Source organism: Arachis duranensis, chromosome 9 (genome assembly GCF_000817695.3).
Source record: "Arachis duranensis cultivar V14167 chromosome 9, aradu.V14167.gnm2.J7QH, whole genome shotgun sequence".
In the NCBI taxonomy this organism is placed as follows: Eukaryota; Viridiplantae; Streptophyta; class Magnoliopsida; order Fabales; family Fabaceae; genus Arachis; species Arachis duranensis.
The window spans coordinates 84,889,550-84,902,171 of NC_029780.3; the positions used below are offsets into that span (position 1 = coordinate 84,889,550).

Genomic DNA, 12,622 nt, shown 5'->3' on the forward strand with positions numbered 1-12,622 from the left:
ATTATTATTAATATATTAATCGTATTTTAATATTTATTATTTATATATTTAAAACTTATATTTGAGAATTATTTATTTAGTTTCATAATAAATGATATTTTTAAATTTGAATAATTTATTAATTAGTTTGTACTTGTTATACCATATATTTAATAAAATGTTAAAAAACGAATATTAATATAATAATAAAAAATAATTTGAAAAAGATATTGTTTAAAGAATAAAGACAAATAAGTTTTTAACCAATTTGAATTTAGAGACAATTAGACCCCTCTCTATTTTCGAACTTGACACGTTAGCGTTTTTCGTTCAGAATTGATGGAGAAATATTCACACGTTAACGTTTTTCGTAGTTATAATTGTTGTTTTATTCTTATATAAGTACATTTGTCAGCATCTATATCTTTTAGGAGTATAAATAATAATTTATTATTCATTCAAATTAATTAGATAAAATTTCGGGCACAGACAAAAAAGAAAATTGCCACACCAACCTCATGAAAAACTAAACTTAAATTGTAATACTGAACTTTAGATGGCAATTAATGAGCATATGCAAGTTCTTTTTCAAATTGAGTGAAGTTCTTTACTTCTTCATTGCTATTCTTTATTTTTTCTTTTTTAGCTTGCTACTTGCTAATGCAGTAATGCTAAGAGAAGATTCATAAGTTGAGCTTTGAGAGTCAAATTTTTGAATTGGAATAAAACAAAACAAATGAATAAGAACCATTGAGCAGCGCAATATGATAGTGGAGAGATGTCAGAACTGAGAGCCATGAAAAGCTGAGAATTTAAAGTACTAACCAATTTCAACATCAGGGATGGGCTCATAAATGTTTGCTTAAATATCGACAATTAATTTCCACTTATAAGGCCATGAATAATGATAATGATTTTTGATATTATGACTAAGTAGATCTCATCATATGACTATATCTATTTTTATGGTCTACTAAATTACTATGCAATATGCATCAAACTGTCTTAAATGAATATTGTATTTTTCACTCAAGAAAAAAAAAACACGAATTTGATTGATTAAATGATATTGATTCAAGAGTAACTCAATCTCCACTCAAGAAAAAAAAAAACATGAATTTGATTGATTAAAAACTAAAGTCCGTAACTTAGTCTTTTATGATATTTTTAAATTTAATAAGTCAAAGACTAATATGATATTTTTAAATAGCAGAAGTGTTTGTCGATGTGTAAAAAAAAAAAAAATCGTTGTTTAATCACGGTGTACCGGATAACAGAGATTTGAATTTTGAAAAAGTGTTAGATTTTCCACGCGCTAGGCGCGTATTGGTCTTGGTCAAGGCTCCAAGCATCCATGTCCGGCACTCTCAGCAGTTCGCAATTGCATTTACTGATGACGAACCAGTATGTAGAAAACCCAGGCATATTCTTTTCCATACCCATTGGTCATTGCTACATTCGAAGAAATTCCAAGAAACATGTATTTAAAAATTATAATGGGCAAAAAAAATATATTATCAATAAAATTCAATTTATGTATTGCTCTAGATTTAGATAATTTGTTCTAACAAAATAAGGAAACTACTAATGTTGTATTTTTCTTACGTAGTTGCTATTGGCTAGTTGCAAGCTCTTTGGTTTTTATTTGTGTACAATTTTTCAACGAATAAATTTTGTTTTTTTAATCTTTATGTTTTTGAAGATTTAGACTTTAGTATTAGAACTAAATATTTGAGATCTAAAATGAAGCATTTAAAATTTATAATAAAATTAGTTAATATTAACTGATAAATAATTAATTTTTTAATTAACTTTTTTCTTATTACATATATTATAAGAATTCTAATATCCTATAATTTTGTAGAATATTATAATAATATTCTAAATTTCGTTGCAACTTTTGTCAAGTATATTTTGTATAAGGAAAAGTATAAGGTACCAACATATTATCTGTCAACTTATTGCCAACAATAATTAATTATTATATTTTAAATACATATATAAAGAGGCACATCTAAAAAATATATCTATAAAGACATTTCTATTAAACACAGCTATAAAAAATACTTTTTTATTAAACACATCCACAAATACACTTCTATTAAACACAGTTATAGATAAGAGTTGGCAGATGTTGGCAGAAATACTGTTGGTAACATAACGGAATTGTTTGTATAATATTAAATAGAATAAATATGAGTAATCATTCAAATAATTTTTTACTAAAGTATTTTAGTATTTAAAAAAGTAGAATTTGGTGTTGATTTAACATGAAAATTAAAACTTTTAAAGAATAAAATATTGAAAGTTTTTAAGATTTAATTGAAAATAAAAAATATTATATGTACTAAAAAATTAATTATTAAATTAATTACTAATATNTTAAATAATTACCATATTAAATAATGTTATAGTGAGTGAAATTAAAATTAAAAATAAAAATAAAAAAATAAAATATAAATCGTGTGATAATACAATGATGTCAGAATGACAAAAAAATCAAAATTTATTTTATTTAATATTTATTAATTATTATGATAATTAATAAATATTAAATAAAATAAATTATAACTATTTTTTACTATATTTTTTTTTTTCTACCAAGCATTTTCTGTGTGAACTAATCCTTGTTTTAAGTCGCTTGTTGAAAAATGAAAACAGGGAAGCTGAGGAAATGGCAGAGTTTATGACTTTTTTTGGACAACACACAGCATTGGAAGTTGCATGAACACTAATAAAACTTCATCAGTCGTGTTTCTTTCTTTATCCCCTCTTCACTTTGTTATTTGTTGTTATTTGTGACATAATCTTCAAGCCTTCAATCCAGTTCTTCTTGAACTTCCCTTACAACTCAACAAAGAAAACATGAGCTTTTCATCACTGCTACTACCACTTTTCTTCACTCTCATGATTCTTTTCCTCTTGAACCCAACAATGGTATATGGGAATAATGATGAGGAAGAAGAAGAGCTACTAGCACTGATGGACATGAAGGATAGTATGGATCCATATGGTCACTACCTAACCTCATGGACCATCAATGGCAACCCATGTGATGGTGCTTCCTTTGAAGGTGTGGCCTGCAATGAAAAGGGCCAAGTTGCAAATATTTCTTTGCAGGGAAAGGGTCTCTCAGGGAAGCTTTCACCAGCCATTGGTGGGCTCAAGCATTTGACAGGACTCTACTTGCATTATAACTCTTTGTATGGTGAGATACCAAGGGAAATTGCAAACTTGACTCAGCTTAGTGATTTGTACCTGAATGTGAATCATCTTTCTGGGAAAATCCCAACGGAGATTGCCAACTTGAACAACTTGCAAGGTTAGTACAAGTAGCTGTGATTTTGTTGAGAAGAAAAAGATTGAAACTTTCGGGGTGTTTTTCTTTTTCTTGACTTTTCTTGAAATGTTGGGTGCATAATATAGGTTTCTTTCTTTCTTTGTGTGCACACTTAAGGGCTGTTTAGTATTGGGTTTCACTGAAAGATTTGAACTTGCTTTAGTTTTGTTCATTTTTTTTTCTTTCAATGATGCCTTTTTAATCTCCTCAAATGTGCAATTTCCCTTACTCTTGTTAGCGTTGTTTGTTCATTTTGTTCTTACCGATTTCTGCAGTATTTTTTTCTTAAAGATAATCTTTCCAATTTTACTTTGATTTGCAGTTTTGCAGCTTTGCTATAATCAGTTGACAGGAAGCATACCTACCCAGCTTGGTTCTTTGAAGAAGCTGAGTGTTGTTGCGCTTCAGTCAAACCAGTTGACTGGCGCTATCCCTGCTAGTTTAGGTGACTTGCCTATACTGATGAGGCTTGATTTGAGTTCTAACAAACTCTTCGGTTCCATTCCCACTAGCCTTGCTGATCCTCCTTCACTCAAAGTTCTTGATCTTCACAACAATACTCTTTCTGGGAATGTGCCTCCTGGTGAGAACTAATCTTGATGTTACTTCATTAGTATAGAAATAGAAATATGAAAAATGTCTGTTATTGAGACATTTATCAAATATCAACTGGGGCCTTGATTTTGTATTGCATTGCATTGCATTGTCTGATATATGTAGTGGAATAAGGTTTTGTTGTTGCTTGTTCTTTTGATTTCTTTGGTAAATCTAAAATGTGCTGATTTGCTTTAATATGGTTTAATGTAGCTCTGAAGAGACTTGATCATGGATTTCTCTATGAGGACAATCCGGGGCTATGTGGACTTGACTTTCCATCCCTTAAGGCTTGCGGTTCTTTAAATCGCCGGCCTGAACCTTATGGAGCAGCAACAAGAGATATCCCAGAAACTGCAAATGTGAAGTTACCTTGCAATGGAAGCCAGTGCCTAAACTCTCCAAAATCAAAACAAGTACCATCCATTGCCATTGGCATAGTCGTCATTGTGATTGCAGTGTCAGCAATTGGTCTCTTTGCCTTCACATTATTTCGCAGGCGAAAACAGAAGCTAGGAAACTCTTTTCATGTCTCTGATGGCCGGCCAAGTATCGACGAATCCAGGAGTATATACAGGAAAAGTGGATCTCCTTTGGCGAGCCTCGAGTACTCTACTGGATGGGACCCTTTAGCTGATTGTAGGAGCTTCAATGCTTCAGTGCAACATATAAAGGAGTTCTAAGAGATGGTTCAGTTGTTGCTGTGAAGAGTATCAGCAAAACTAGCTGCAAGTCAGATGAAGGTGAATTCTTGAAGGGATTGAGCATTTTGACATCTCTGAGGAATGATAATTTGGTGAAGCTGAGAGGGTTTTGTTGTTCAAGTGGAAGAGGTGAATGCTTCTTGGTTTATGACTTTGTTTCCAACGGAAATCTTTCACGGTTTCTTGATGTGAAGGAAGGAGATGGAGAAGTTCTTGAATGGTCAACCAGAGTTTCTATTGTGAAAGGGATTGCTAAAGGTACCTTTCTCTCCCATGCTTTATTAACTCATATGCTTTTTATGTGAAATTGATAGTTAAAAATCGTTAGAGCATTATTTAGTGAAACATGTTAAATCATCTAACGGTTCTCAATTATCAACTTTACGACTGCTGTACGTGAGTCTTAACCTTTCCCTTCTTGAAATCAAATTATGTTTTCCACCTTTTATCTTTGCTGAACCTTATTTTCCTTTAATCAGGTGTAGCATATTTACATGCACACAAGGTAAAGAAACCGGTTCTTGTTCACCAAAACATCTCGGCCGAGAAAGTGCTCGTCGATCACAGGTATAACCCAATGCTGGCAGATTCCGGCCTTCACAAGCTTCTTACCAATGACATTGTCTTCTCTGAACTCAAGGCCAGTGCAGCAAAGGGTTACCTTGCTCCTGAGTATGCCACCACCGGCCGGTTCACCCAGACCAGTGATGTTTATGCTTTCGGGGTGCTCCTATTGCAGATCCTCTCCGGGAAGCAGCAGATCAGTAACTCAATCAGGCTCGCCGCGGAAGCATCAAGATTCCAAGAATTCATTGATCCAAATCTCCATGGGAGATTCTTTGAATACGAAGCCACTAAACTGGCAAAAATCGCTTTGCTTTGCTGCAATGAGTCTCCCTTTGAGAGGCCATCTATGGAAGCCATTGTTCAAGAACTGGGAAATTGTAGTAGCTGTATCTGATGAGTTCATGGCTCAAATGACTTAACAGTGCTAACTCTTCATGGTTGTTACATTTTAGGGAGTAACATTAATGTTCTAATGTCCTTAACTAAGGACTTAGGTTGTTTGTGATTGTGAATGTCTTGGACTTTTGTGTTGTAAGCTTAGTAAAGGGATGTTATTGAAGCATTTTCATATTTTCTGTCATCAAATTCACATGTAGTTCATAATTGAACGCATGTTTTGTTGAGGTGATTGCATATTTTGAATTTCAATGATGATTCCTGAATCAGGAGCAGCCCTAGTCCTCTGCTCAAACAATAATTCAGAAGTGAAAGTAAGATACATAAGTGATAAGTGCATTTCATGATTAACTCTATGGGAAACAAAACAATAGCTATTTTTGTGAACACATTTTGATTTTCTGAACTTTAAGTCTTTCTGGGTGAGCTTTTCCTACCACTGAACAATTTGATGTTTGTATGTTATTTGTATTAAAAGGAGTAGTTTTTCTATTTTAACAGCCAAAGCAAACGGGAACGGATTTGGTGAGCGACTTATGTTTGTGGCACCGAAATGCCAAATAGGCATTTTGCGCACCAGTTAGTCACACAGTGCAAAATAGGAATGTTTCATTTTCATGGGGTATTTCGACAATTTTGAACCAAAATAGAGGGGTTACTTTACCATTTTTTAAATTCTTGTTTATCTGTGCTCACCTTTGATTAACTTCAATTATTTAGCTCTGCTCATTAATCGGCCTTTTCAGCAGAAGCTCAAGCTCTTCGTCTCCATTTTTGAACATTTCGCTGTTCATCTCCATCTTTGATTGTCACCAATAATTGACTGTGCCTGTAATTCCTACCGACTTGCTACTGTCCTTCTGATGGCGTCGTCGGCTCGAACAATGGATAGAAGGTACCGATTTGTATTATTAATGTGCAATTGATTTTTAAATATCCCCTTTTGTTTGGGTAAATTTCTGCAGTTGATGTTTAATTTTATCAACGTTAATATCAATTTAGAGCGTTTTAGAGTACAACATTGGTCATGACTCATGAGTTTTACAGTATTGATGTTATTTGAAAAAGGGTGGGCGGAGACGACGATTTCTTTGCGGGCGTGGGTTTTGCTGACGAAGCATGAATGTACGATGGAGTAGACCATGGACGAGCTGGATAAGACGAGGGCGATGGCTTTGTAGGCTTGGATTCGGATGAGTATGAATTAGAAGAAGATGAAATGGAATAGTATCATTTTGGAAAATGCCGATTCCGACAATGAGGATGGAATTGAATTTGAATGCAATTTTATGAATGATGATTTATACACCGTTGATTTTGGAAAAGTGTAAGGTTAGATTGATTTTGTGAGCTTGAGCAAGGAGGAAGTTTGATGCTTTAGTTTTGCAGATGTTGAAATTGCATTTGACTTCTACCAGGCCTATGCAAAGCGTCATGATTTTAGTGGGAGAGATTCCAGGACTGAAAAGTGTGGCAAAGTGAGGATACGGCAGGACTTTTGTAATACTTTAACTTTTAATACCTTATAATTACATTAAAAGTCTAGGGGCTACTTACTTCTACCCCCTTTGATTTAGTACTATATTTATTTAATTTTGAGCACTTGTGAATATAAATCGAAATTTTAATTATGAAAACGAAAAATTCTTTTGCTTTAAACTACGTAGTCATACAAGTATAATTACAGAATATATTATATATATAAAACGTTATTCAACAATCCTCAAATATAAGTTTTACCCCTCTAAACTAAAATAATAATTATCAAGGGAAAAATCTAATAACTAAACCAAATTCAGAAAGTACAATCATATATAATAAGCTTTGTAGATCGGTCGCGATTTCACGCTAAAGCTTTCTGAACCTATCACTGAAAAAGTAAATCTGTAGGGAGGTGAAAACATCGTTCTCGTAGGTTCTCTGTAGAAGGTTTAAGAATTGTCATAGGAGGATACGTATAAAAAAAAATGAATTTTGAAAACAGAGATCTTTGTTCGTCTTATAAATTCTTTTTAAACCACAGCGATTAATAGTACAAAAAATCCAAATTCATATCTTTTCTTATAAAAAGTTTCAATCTCGACAATTCGCATAACATTTCAATACATACCAAATGGTCAATCAATCTAAAAACTCACCAATCACGGTCTCCGACCCAAACATAACCAATCACAGCCTCCGACCCAATATATAATCAAATCTCAGCCTCCGATCCAGCAAAACCCATCACCGCTATCATCAATCCACCATTAAATACTCAAAACAGAAATTAATCACAAGCGCAAACAAATACAAGGCAAATACATTTAAGGAACAGTTACAGCAAATATCACAGTTATCAGTTAAACAAAATTCATCAGATAAGCAAACCAAAACACTTAAGCATACCCAAACAAAGCAAACAAATGCAACATGATGCATGCCTGTCCTACTGGCCGTGAGCTCACATCTCGGTTAAATTGCCAGGACCCGACTTCGGTAGCTAACCTGAACATTGTCTCTAGGTTGCGCACTAACATCTCAGCACATCAACTGGCCATTAGAAGGAGAGTGCCCTGTCACCATTAGAGAGAATACGTGCCCTGTCACTATTAAAGAGAATACGTGCATGATAAACCCCAATTTTAGGGTTTATCTTGTATTAAATTCAGTGAATTTTATCAACTTATCTCACATTTATTCAATGAAATAGCATAATTTTGTAAATTTCTCCTAATTTGTACTGAAAAGTGAAAACATACTTTTTAGGCCCTTAATTTACTAAATTTAATTCACTTTGATTCCACTCGATGTCTTGATGTGTTTGTTGAGTGATTTTAGGCTTAGAAGGTAGAGATTGAATTGAAGGAGTGACGAAAAAAAGCATGCAAAATTGAGAATTCATGAAGAAATTAGGATTTGGTAGAAATTATGGTCACGCGTACGCATGACTCACGCATACGCATGAGTAATAAGAGCATCGTCAAGCGACACGTACACGTGACCTACGTGTATGCGTGACACTCGTCACGTGACTTCATTAAAGAAAAGGTGACTGGTGATTTCTGAGCTTATCCAAGCCCAAATCCAACTCATTTATGAGTATTGGAGGCAGAAGTCAAGATAGAACAAGGGGGAGCAATTAGGGTAGTGTAGAAATATGCTTTAGATAGTTTTCTAGAGAGAGAAGCTCCCTCTTCTCTCTAGAATTAGGGTAGATTTAGGTTAAAATTTCTTAGATTTAAGTTTTAATTCTTGTTTTCTTCTAGTTTCTTTTACCTTTCCTTGTTCTTTTGCCTTAATTTCCTTAGTTTATATTGTTAATTTCTCAATTGAGCTATTTTTTAGTTGTATGAACTCTTGTTAATTTTAATTTCTATTTAACGCAATTTGATGTTTTTATGTTTATTGATGTTTAATTGAGTAGTTATTATTATTTTCTTGCAATTGGTAGTTTAGATTTTATATTTCTTGCAATTTAATATGCTTCTCTTTTTATGTACACCAAGTGTTTGATAAAATGCTTGCCTTAGTTTTAGAGTAGATTTTTTTTTATCATTCTTGGCTTAGAAAGAGAAACTTGGTAATCTTGAGTCATTAATACCCAATTTATGTTGGTGATCTAAAGTTGTTAGTTGATCTTGTTTCCATTAATGCTACTTATGAATTGGGATTAATGATGAGTCCATATTTGATGATATATTTTAGCTTGAATTGGATGGATTTCATCATATAAACTCACACTTATTCACTAAAATAGCATACTTTTGTGTTTGATCCCTAAATTGAACCTAAATGTGAAAACATGCGTTTTTGTGCTTAAATTGAGCAATTTAATTCCACTTTTGTTCCATTCGATGCCGTGATATGTTTGTTGAGTGATTTCAGGTCCTAGATGCAAGAATGGTTTGGTAGAAGTGGAAGAAAGTAAGCAAAAAGGGAGAAAACATGAAGAAAACAAAGGAGAAAAGCATCTCAGCCTGTGCCCACGCACAGCTTCTATGCCCATGCACAGAATGGAAAATCAGGACCTGTGCCCATGCACAGGCGGTACCCATGCTCAGAACAGAATAGAAATCTGCACCTGTGCCAACGCACAGGTCTGTGCCCATGCACAAACCTGTGCGTATGCACAGGTACCAGCGCGTGCCTCCATTAAAATTGCACGTGGACTCACGTTTTGGGGCTTTTTCGCCCATTTTTGAAGGCTTTGGAGCATATTTGAAGGGGGAAGCAACTATATGTCATAACATACACTACCATACTTCATACAACACATTTTTAGGAGTAGTTTTAGGATAGTTAGCTTAGGTTTTCTCTCTAGTTCATTAGGGTTTTAATTAGGTTTTCAATGTAGAATTTTATAGTTTAAGTTTTGCTTTTGGATTTTGCTTTCCCATTGTAAGTATTCCTTAATTTTCTCTTTTATGACATTACTTGTTCTACACTTTCTTCTACTTTTCATTTCTCTTACTAATTTATATAGTTTTGCAATTTTAGATTTCTAATTGGTTAATTTGATGTTTGATGCTTACTTTATGTTTGTTTGAGTTGCCTTTATTGATTTTGATCATTTATGGTTCATAGCTTTTATCATTTTTCCAATTTTTCCATGTTTTATATTTGTGCCCTTTATGTGTTTGATAAAATGTCAATTTTAGTTATGGGATAATTTTCACCCCTTGGCTTGGGGAAAATGAGTATATGGATTACTAGAGCCATAATGTCCAACATTTAGTGATAATTCTTGGGTTGTTAGTTGTTATTGTTTCCACTAACGCTAGCTTTTTACTAAGGTAATTAGTAAGTTAGCTAGGATTTGTGGATTAATAACAATTATGCTCACTTGACTAATCCTTCGATGTTAAGGGTTGACTTAGTGAGATTAATCAATCATAATTATCATAGTTGTGGTTATGGCAAGGAAAGGATTCCATAACTCATCCCAAGTCAAGGTTTTATTTATGTTTTAAATCACATTTTCATCACTTTATAGTCTTACTTGTTTATATTGCATACATAGTTCTTTTATTCCTTTATTAGTTTATTAATTGCAATTTTGCCTTGTTCTTTAATACCTTTATTGCTTACTTCTTCATTGAAAACATCCATTGCTTTCCACAACCAAAATTGTATGCACTTGTTGTCACTAGTTCCTAGGGAGAACAACCCGAGATTTAACTACTCTCGGTTAAATTTGGTTTGAATTGTGACATTATCTTGAATTGAATTTTGATTGAGAGGATCCATTGCCGGTTTGGACTATACTCACAACGGAATTACTTTATCTAGTTTTCCGAATTGGCATGATTCTCATCTATCAAAATTTTGGTGCCGTTGCCGGGGAGCTAGCGTCATAAGTGCTATATTTTGGTTGTTGTAAATATGTCCATAGTGCGAATAGATACTTTTTGGGTTGTTTGCTTGTTTTTACTATTAATTAGGATTTATGTTTATTTTGTTAATTGATGTCTTTAGTCTTTATTTTCTATTTTCTCTATGAGTTATCACCCTCTTGGTTTGGAGTTTCGTTGTGATTATTTTGTAGGGATTGATAACTTCTACTTTGGATTGCATCATGTGATTGGAACATCAATTTTGGAAGGAGCAACCTCCTCCATACTACAATGAGCCATACCCTTCCCAATGCACATACCCAACCCAAGGATATGGTGGATTTTACTTTGATCATACACCCCTACCACCATATGCCTATGACTCATACCTCCAACATAATCCTCAACCACCACATTTTCAAACACCACACCACTACTATCAACAACCACATTCTTATATACCACCTCAAGATACTTATTAACATGAGTCACCTCCCACATGCACAACTTTCTTTCCACCTAATGAACCTTCTCCCTTATCTAATTGTGAAGCTATCCCATCATTGGCCCAAGACCATCAAGACCTTCAAGCTTTTCTACAAGAGCAAGAAGGATTCCGAAGCACACAAGGAAAATTCATGGCTACCATAGGCGAAGCGGTAAACCGCTTAATCCTCCTATGCTCATCCAATCAAGGCATTCCTTTTGAGGAATGTGAGGGATCAACTAAGGCCTGTAGCGAAGAGGAGAGCATGGAGCCACAAGGGAAAGAAGAAGGGTTAGAGCTTGAAGTGCAACTAGAGGAAGAAAGAGAAGTATGTGAACCGGAGGAGAGAAAGGAGGAGTTAGGCGAGAGATGATCTTAATGAACCTCTTCCCATTGAGCTTGAAAGAAACATGGAGGTAGATTTCTCACAACCTCCTTGTTATGGTTTGAGTGATGGGGAAGAGTAAGTTGGTGAGGAAGTGACTCCGTTCCAAGAGCACATTGAGTGGGTGACAATTTCACCATTGAACTTCATTGGCCCCCATCAATATGCTATCTTGGAGACGGACTACCAACTCAAGGTCCTTCATGGGTTAGTACATGGTGGAGATGGGTGTATTGGTTGCAAAGCAAGTCCAAGGTTCTTCAAGAAGACTAATTCAAGAATTGGAGTTCAAGTATGGTGTGAACCGCAATTGGGTGATTTCCGGAGAGTGTTAGGTTGTTACAAGGGTCAATTAGGAGTGATGAGCGGATAATTTATACGCTTTTTGGCATTGTTTTTAGTATGTTTTTAGTATATTTTAGTTAGTTTTTATTATATTTTTATTAGTTTTTATTTAAAATTCACTTTTCTGGACTTTACTATGAGTTTGTGTGTTTTTCTGTGATTTTAGGTATTTTCTGGCTGAAATTGAGGGACCTGAGCAAAAATCTGATTCAGAGGCTGAAAAGGACTACAGATGCTGTTGGATTCTGACCTCGCTGCACTCAAAGTGGATTTTCTGGAGCTACAGAAGCCCAATTGGCGCGCTCTCAATTGCGTTGGAAGGTAGACATCCTGGGCTTTCCAGCAATGTATAATAGCCCATACTTTGCCTGAGATTTGATGGCCCAAACAGGTGTTGCAATTCAGCTTCAGAATTCCCAGCGTTTAACGCTGGAACTGGCATAAAAATTGGAGTTAAACGCCCAAACTGGCATAAAAGCTGGAGTTTAACTCCAGGAAGAGTCTCTACAC

General features: G+C 34.4%; 1 long non-coding RNA gene and 1 pseudogene across 1 annotated transcript; both read left to right on the top strand.

Moving 5' to 3' along the window:
- Positions 1-2,623: 2,623 nt before the first annotated feature.
- LOC107466073 (probable leucine-rich repeat receptor-like protein kinase At1g35710) lies at positions 2,624-5,817 on the top strand (annotated as a pseudogene).
- Positions 5,818-6,230: 413 nt separating this feature from the next.
- On the top strand, positions 6,231-7,142 carry LOC127741408 (uncharacterized). Its single transcript, XR_008002403.1, has 2 exons — positions 6,231-6,475; positions 6,649-7,142. It is a non-coding gene; the product is annotated as an uncharacterized LOC127741408 (long non-coding RNA).
- The last annotated feature ends 5,480 nt before the right edge of the window (positions 7,143-12,622 follow it).